The sequence below is a fragment of the Coenobita brevimanus genome, chromosome 26 (genome assembly GCF_032717465.1).
Source record: "Coenobita brevimanus isolate Jiangsu-jjx chromosome 26, ASM3271746v2, whole genome shotgun sequence".
Lineage (NCBI taxonomy): Eukaryota > Metazoa > Arthropoda > Malacostraca > Decapoda > Coenobitidae > Coenobita > Coenobita brevimanus.
In genome coordinates, this window is record NC_136979.1 from 6,758,507 (window position 1) to 6,767,647 (window position 9,141).

Below are 9,141 nucleotides of genomic sequence, written 5' to 3' on the forward strand. Positions count from 1 at the left end.
AACAATCAGGTATGACTCACTCTCAGCTGAAGAAAATCGTCCGGAACTCTAAAGAATAATAATAATAATAATAATAATAGTAATAATAATAATAATAATAGTAGTAATAATAATAATAATAATAATAATAATAATAAAAACACTAGGAAAGACGTGAACATGAGAGGGAAAAATAAATACATAAATAAAAATAGCAGGAACTTCGCTACCTCCTCTACTTAAGATGGACGGAGTTATGATCTAAGAAATTGTAGTGCATGGTATACTTCTGTCACCTTAACTTGGCCCAGATTTTCGTTCCTTCGTAGCTTATTTCCAGTAGCACAGTGGCAGAAAAAAATGCTGCGGCTCTATATACTCTCCACTGCACTTCTTCGTGACTAACATCATATTATAGTGTTAATCTATTGCCACAAAACTCAGTACTCAAGATGGAGAGAAGGCAATTTTAGGCCAAGGTAAAGGAAAAACAGTATGATTGGATAGAGATTTTATTTTCACTCCTGTCTCTTTGCAAATCAGTGTGTCTATCTTTTTTTTTAAGTTTATCTGTCGTGAACCCGGTGGACTGCAGACTGAAGATGCCATATTTCCCTCAGTCCACCGTTCCATCTTCCTTTCGGGTGACAGAGAGGGAGGTGGGGGTATGTAGGTTGCAGAATACTAATGGGACGATCATGACGAAATTTTGTAGGGCGGTTCCTGATGACCCAAGGTTGAGGCGATTGTGTTTTGGAGATCAGCTGCTCTAATTATTCACTCAGGCAGTTTATTTTTCTATCCATTTATTTATCTACCTGTCCGTCTATCTATCTATCGATCAATATATGCCTTTCTGCTGGTCAGTCTGTCCACCAGGTTACTTATAACTAATAGGAGGAGGATGGTGAAAATTTGCAGGTGTGTTCCTTTTGATCCAAGGTTAAGGTGGTTAAACTCAGGTGAAAGTTCGTCAAAGGACAAGGACACAGTAATAACTTAATCTGACTTGGCCCTTCGTCTTCTTCTCTTCTTTTTCTTTTATCTGTTTCTCCTTTTTCTCTTCCTTCTTCCTGTTCTTCACTATCTCCATCTACTTCTCCTCCTCCTCCTCCTCCTCCTTCTTCTTGCTACCATCAGACGATTTTTTGCTGTCCAGATGTATAGCGGAAGGGGTAAATGAGGACGATATATTCAAACACTCCCCCTTCAGTCAGAAAATTCTCCTTTAAAAATGATATAATCGTCTGGAGGTGGAAAAATTTCATTATAAAAAGATGTTCTCGTACTGAAGGGGTTAATACCAACTCAAGCTAAGCACTCGTCTAGTCTGTCAGCTTCACTATACTCTTTTCACTCAAACTTGGCCTAAAATTACCTTCTCTCCATCTTGAATTCTGAGCTGTAATAGGTGAGTGTCACGAAGAAGTGCTGTGGAAGGGATCTAGAGCAGTACCAATAGCTTTTTCTACCACTGACGTACATGCTCGAATCTGCTAAAGGAAAAAGATCTGGGCCAAGTTAGAGTGAAAATGGTATAGTCAATTTTTACAGGTTAAATTAAGTTACACGTATTTTCTCGTCGCTCGTTTCTGTAAATCTATAGTTATTTTTATACCAATGTCTCTGGAAAATGTGTCAGAATTTTAAGAGGTTAGTCTTGATTAAATTTCTTTTTCTTCTTCTTCTTCTTCCACTTCCTCTTCTTCTTGTTCTTCTTCCTCTCCTTCTCCTTCTCCTCCTCCTTCTTCTTCTTCCTCTTCTTCTTCTTCTACTTATTACGATCAGACGATTTTGTTCAACTTTCGTGGGGAGTGAAGGGGTTAATGAAGAAGATATATATAACTAACCACTCCCCCTTCACTCCCAAAATTCTTCCTTTCATCGCCAGGCTTCTCAACTAGGCTAAAGAAAATCGTCTGTAAGTAGCAGGTTTAAAGGGGAATTATACATCGTCGGACTGATGAGGTTAAGGATGTACTCTCTCTCTCCCTCTCTCTCTCTCTCTCTCGTGGGCATGATGGGTGGAGTCGTCCCGTAAGTCAGAAGCTGCCTATAGTAAGAGTATACCGATCTACTGCAGTTAACCCCCCTTTGTGTGTGTGTGTGTGTGTGTGTGTGAGAGAGAGAGAGAGAGAGAGAGAGAGAGAGAGAGAGAGAGAGAGAGAGAGAGAGAGAGCAATTACCCCCCAACAAAGGTACACTACTTTAGCTGGACTCGATTAAAAGAGAATATATTGGACAACTAGACTCCCCTCCCCCCCCAGCCCCCACCCCCCCATACACCTCTCTCTCCCTCCCAACCGGTGAGACTTTATCTATTAGTCCCCTCCCCTCCTCCCCTTCCCCGCTGTCGGTGGGAAAGACAGATAGATGCAATAAAGTTGAAGAAAGGATGTGTCTTGGCGAGGTGGCAGGGTGTGGTGGGTGAGGGATGGAAGAGGTGAGGCGGAGTGAGAGAGGGGTGATGGAAGGGGAGAAGGATGTGTAGGTGAGAGGGGTGAGAGATGTGTGAGTGGGAGAGGGGTGAGAGGGCGTGAGGGATGAAAAATAGGGGTGAGGGGAAGATAAAGGGATGAAAGGGAAGGTGAGAAGGGCGAGAGAGGACAGAGAGAGGGGGCAGGGTAGGGGAGTGAGAGCGAAGAGAGGCAGAGGAGAGGAGGAAAAGGAGGCAGGATAAAGAAAAGTAAGGGCAGGGAAGGGAAGGGAAGGAAAAGGAAGGGTAAGGCAGAGTTAAGCAAGGCAAAGCAGGGCAGGGAAGTGGAAGGCAAAGGAAGTAAGACAAGCGAGGAAGAAGAGACAGCATAGTAAGAGAGTATAATGGGGAAGCAAGGGAAGAGAGGGAAGAGCAGGGTAGGGGAGAAGGAGAGATGGAGAGGGGAGGGGAGGGGAGGGGAGGGCTAGAGGGCAGGGCAGGGGCACACGGTGGGGGCCAGACAAGGTCGTGCAAGGCTGGACTGACGGCCTTCCTTTCACCCACTTGGAGGACGACCACTATAGTATTTTTCTCTTTTTTTTCAGGTGAGAGAGAGAGAGAGAGAGAGAGAGAGAGAGAGAGAGAAGGGGGTGGGGTGGGAATTGACTGACTGACTGCATAGGTGGTGGTACAGGAAACAGCGACAATCAGTAGGCGTGTCTCGCAACAAGCTGAGAGAGAGGGAGAACTGAAACGCTAATTACAAGTGAAAGGGAAGACCACTGTTCAGCATGCAAAGTATTGTATGCGGTATTGTATTATGAGATAGAGTGGATGATGCAGACAAGGAAGTTACCAGGTGTTATTGTGTACAGATATATGGATAATGTGCGAAATATAATAATCTGTCTATAGTAGGTCTTTACACTAACAACTTCCGTATACTTAAATCTGTAGTAATAGTAAGAGACAAACATTCTTCTATCACGTGCATTTATACTATTTAAAACACAATAGAAGGCTGCATAATAGAATAATTGCAAGTACAGTTAATCCATCTCATTCTGCAACAACAGCAATTAAAGGCATGTGATAGCAAGCACCACAACAATGACTTGCTTCATTTTTACCACACTGCAACAACAGAGGCATACAACAGTCGTGCATCTTCCTCCCTTCATAACCGCTTCCTTTCATCGACCTGCGTATTGCGTATCTGATTGCCTTTCCCTTCAAGATGTCACTTCCTTGTACCAGGCCAACACTCAGACCCTCACGACTCACTCCCAGCTGAATAAAATCGTCTATTGATCTGAACTGGTATATAAAGATTTCCCCAAATTGCTCCAGGACTTACAATGGCCCTGCTACAAATAATTAACCCCTTCACTACTACGACGAGCTTGTCAAATATCTTCGTGCGTCCTTCTGGCTATTTTATCCAGCTTTGGAGAGACTTTGGAGCAGGAGAGGTTAGATTTAGCCTTGATTAACTGTAGCAATTTCACCTTAACTTGGTCTGGATTTTCGTTTCTTACAACTTATTTTCTGTAGTTCAGTGGCAGAAAAAGACATTGATACTGTTCGACATATTTTCTATACTACTTCCTCGTGACTAGCATCATATTCTGGCATTATTCTCTTTTAGCAGTTCAACAATCAAGCTATATAGATGGTGGTTTGAAGGGGTTCACTTTGAAGGGCTCTCTCTCCAAAGGTGAGAACAATAATCTGGCGGAAACAGAATTAAAACAAGAATGACGTCATCTGCCTGAACGGATTATAGGCTGTAAGACTTCCCGTGACCTTACTTCTCTTCTCCTTCAGAGGCTCGAATGGCAACAACAACACAGTAAGAATAGGTGGAATTATCAGCAAGGTTGTAACTGAGGATCCGCCAGTGGTAAAGGTTTTAACAGGACAGCATGTAGAAAGAGACACGTTCAGCGTCAGTGGAGACTTCAATGGAATGGTAAAAAGTAATCCACGCTCTAATCCACTGCAGAGAGTTTGACGAGACAGAAAGTAGCAATCCAAATGTTGCGCCAAAGGTTCCTATTTTATAAACTTTTTTCGGATTGTGCTGACTAAGCGTTGTATCATGGACATCACCAAGACTAGATTATTTCGAAGTCTATCAAAGCTACAGCGGGTGTATTCACATCGTCGGAATCCTTATGAAAAAAGTGATAAATGTTATTTAAGTTATTTATCTCAAAATCCGACCCCATGCTGCTGAAAAAAAAAAAAAAAAGTCCAAACTGAGTACCAAGCAACACTACAGCTTATTCTGGGGATTATTAAAGGGACAGCGGATTCATGTACACTGCTGGAAAGCTTATGAAAAAGTGAGAGATGAAATTAAGTGATGTTTCTCAAAGCTCACCCTCACATGGCTGAAAAAGACTAAAAGCACCAAATTGAGCACTGAAACCGCGTTATCTCGGAAGCTATTAAAGCTACAGCGGACCTACGCATATAGCTGGAAAGCTTATAAAAATGTAATAAGTGTTTTTAAGCGGCTTTTTCTCGAAATTCGCCAGCATAATACTGAAAAAAAAAATGATAACTCGCCAATCGCCACACTGAGCACCAAAACTGGGTTATTTCGGAAATCATTAAGACTAGACCGTACCCACGCACATAAATGGGAAGCTCATATAAGAATAATAGGTGGTACTTACGTAGCCTTTCTCAAAATTCACCAACACAGTGCAAAAAAGAGCCAAGAAGTGTCAAATGAGAAAAAAAAAAAAAAAAAAGGTCAAGTGTGTGACCCGTCATCCTATAAGATGAGAGGCCAAAGCCTTTAAAACTAACAGTATGCACAGTTAAAAAATAAATAAATAAATAAATAAGAAATTAATATCAAAGTGAGCATTAATATCACGCAAGTGGGATGGCACACATTTTCTTTTAAATAAAACAAAAACATCTGCAAGTCTGCTCGCTCAAACACGTTTCACACTTTCAAGAGTGGGCGTCTGTAGTTACATATATACTTGCAGTATTTCTTCACTCACACTCACATCCACTCCACTGCCAAAACAAAGTGAAAATTAGAGTGGAAGAATACGAAAAACTACAAGATTTCTGATTATTACGAACTGCTACGGTGACTGGTTTACTCGACAGTAGGTTTAGATCCTTGATTATTATGGACTCGACGAACTGGCTATGATCCTTGATAAATGCACACCCAGTGGGGATCGCAGTGGGAAAGTAAATGGGAATCCAAGTTTACAGGAGACTACAATGCGACAGTAAAAAGCAATCCAACCTAATATCTATTGGTTAACCCCTCCAATTTATTTACTTTCTTGCTCATTATTCTTCATGATATCAAACAATCATATTCAGTTTATAACAGCCCTCTTGGGGATAGATGCTTACGAACGCTATATCTATTGCTCCAGTTTGAAAAATATCACCAAATTTATATAAACACTCATAGAAGTAAAAAGGCTAAAATGAAAGAGAAATCTCCTTATTCATGGGATTATGCACAGGATTTTAGTGATGATGGTTACTGTAGTCCCCCTTCTTCTCTTTATTCTCCTCCTTTTTCTTCTACTTCTCTCCCTCTTCTTCTTCTTCTTCTTCCTCTTCTTCTTCTATTTCTTCTTCCTCTTCTTCCTCCTCCTCCTCTTCCTCTTCCTCCTCCTCCTACCAACCTGCCTACCCCTTCTTCCTTTGTGTGGTAATGGTGTCGAGGTCAGAGGGATAGGATGGTCACTCACAACTCTGTCCTTCCTTCCTTCCTTCCTTCCCTTCATTCTCTCCCTCCCTCCCTCCTTCCTTCCTTCCCTTCCTTCTCTCCCTCCCTTCTTTCCTTCCTTCTATCCCTCCCTCTTTTCCTTCCTTCTGTTCCTCCTTCCTTTCTTCTTTCCTTCCTTCCTTCTCATCCATTACTCTCTCCCTCCCTTCCTCCCTCCCTCCCATCTTTTTTTCTTTCCTTCCTTTCTCACCCATTACTTGCTCCTTTCCTCCCTCCCTCCCATCTTTCTTTCCTTCCTTTCTCATTTCCTTAATCATTTACCTTTCTTTTGCACAATTTCTTTCCCGTTCCCTTCCCTCCTTCCTTTCTTCTTTCCTTCCTTCCCTGCTACCCTACCTTCCTTCCCTTGCTCTCTTCCTTACCTCCCTCCTTCCCTCCCTTCTCTCTCCACTTCTCCCACCCTTTCTTCCCTTCCTCAGCCTCCCTTCTCTGTCCCAGGTTCCCCCTTCCCTCATCACTCCCCCCCTCCGCCGTCTTCATTTTATTCCCTCCATCACCTTCCCTTTGTTCAACACTCCCCCCCCCCCTCTCCAAATTCCATCCTCCTCACTTCCTTGTTTGTCCTCTCCCCCCCATCCCCATCCTCTCCCTTCCCTCCCCCACTCCCTTCGCAACCCTCATCCCACTTTCCACCCTCTCCCTCCCCTCCCCCACTACCTTCACATCCCCCACCTCTCCCACACCCTCTCCCTCCCCTCTCCCACTCCCTTCACGTTCCCTACCCCACCTCCCACTCCCTACCCTCACCCGGCCAATCGCCACCCATACTCATCCTTTCATTTAATTTCACTTACTTCTCCACACCAGCGATCCCCCCCCCCACTCGTTTCTCGTATGGAACAGCCACAAAATAACTTAGAAATAAAACTATCATGGTAAACAAAAAAGGATATATATATTTTTAAAGCAAATTAGTATACAGCCATTTTAATACGAATTACTGTATTTAACTGCACTAATTTTCCTTTAAGATGGACGCGTATACTGACGACTGAAAGATCTTGACGACTGAACGACCTTAGATTAATTACGAGTGTATTCTGTAATTGTCTTGCCTTCCGGAAACTAACGATTAAGGACAGAATAGATCCCTGTGCTTTATTTCCTCTTCCTTCTGGCCAACAATACAGTAATTTCCATATCTTTTTTTCAACAATCGTATCTCCCCCGCTGACTGCTACGCCTGAAGGACTAAGTGAGCAGGGCAAATCCTTCTTTTTCTTCTTCTTTTTCTATAAGTGTAGGTTAAATTTTCAGTATTAGTAAATGACTCCCGCAGAAAACCTTATTACAAGTCACTAGACCTCATATTTACTGTATATTATTTGTATTTTCATGTAGTTTCTTCTCCTTTACACTCCCTTCATTTTCGCTTTCCCTGCCTTCCTTCTGTATCTCAGTCACCTTTCACTTCCTTTATTTTCTCCCTCTTTACCTCCATTCCCTCCCTTCATCTCCTACCTCCGTTTTATTTTCTATGTCTGTCCCCTTTCCCTCCCATCCTCCTCCTCCAGTGACCCCCTCCCTCCTTCCCCTCCCTCCATTTCTTCCCCAATTCCCTCCCTTGTCTTCCTTCAGCCCATCTGCCTCCTCGTCCCTCAGACCCTCAATTTCCTCCACCCCTTCTCTAATTTCCCGCCACCAAGCATAATATTGGAACATCAGACGCAGCATCAACTTCTAAAACCAAACGATAAGTAGAGAGAAGATTTTGGTAATAAACTTGGAGATAATGGCGGCTTTTGTATATTATATGGGTGTCCGTAGCTTATCCTTAAATTATAGGCGAGAGGATGGGTGATTATAAGTACCTTTATATATAATTCCAGCCGACTTTGATGAGTTTATGGCGAGATGCTCTTTGCTGTAACTCCTCCAGCCCAAGGATATCTTTAACTCTCTCTCTCTCTCTCTCTCTCTCTCTCTCTCTCTCTCTCTCTCTCTCTCTCTCTCTCTCTCTCTCTCTCTCAGCGAAGGGAAATCGTCCGGTGTTAGTAGGATTAGAATACCAGAGTTGTTCCGACGATGAAAGGGTTAATGTTGATCGTATAAAACCTCTCAAGTTCCCACGACTCGTTCTTAGCCGAATAAAATCACCTGGCGTTACATGGAATCCAGTCCTAGAGTTCTCCCGACCATGAGGGGGTTAATATCAACGTGCTTTGCTCATATAACACACGAGAGACTAATCTGCGTAACACAAGACAACATTAACGTGCCATATGTAGGAATAGTGTTAGGTGGTTAGGAAAGGTGTTGAAATCCTCCTTAGTAGACGAGAATATGGCCCCTTGTCTGCTTCAGTGGCTCTAACCCTCGGGGGGCGCGTCCCCTGAGGGTGCCAAACATGTAAGTCATTTCACTTTACTAAACTTAAAATACTCTCACGCTTTACGGTGTCTCCATTAGATCTGTACAATAAGTTGGTTGGCTCGTTTCTATATTTACCTGTTATTCTCGCACTCTTTATCGGGTGTCGCTGTACTGTATGTCTGAATCTTTTACGCAACCTAATATAAGTAAACAAGTAGACAGCATTCAGAGAGTGCATACCTCCATTACCGCCTCCACCAAACAACTCGCCTCACTACCAAAATTTAATAAAATCTTCCTTAGCCCATGTTCCGCATCTACAAAACTTCATTGAATTCTATCAACAGATTTTTAAGATGTGGAAACACACACACACACACACACACACACACACACACACACACACACACACACACACACACACACACACACACACACACACACACACACACACACACACACACACACACACAAAACAGTCTTGAACCCACACTCGACCTCAGATCACCACAAAAATCTAAATTCAGTCAAGTTTTCCTTGGCACATGACCCACATATCCACAAAATTCCTGAACTCCATCAATAGGCTTTTATGATATCTTGTGGGCAAACTGGAGTGAATATTTAACTTCCTTTAGCTTTCGTTGGCAGAGGG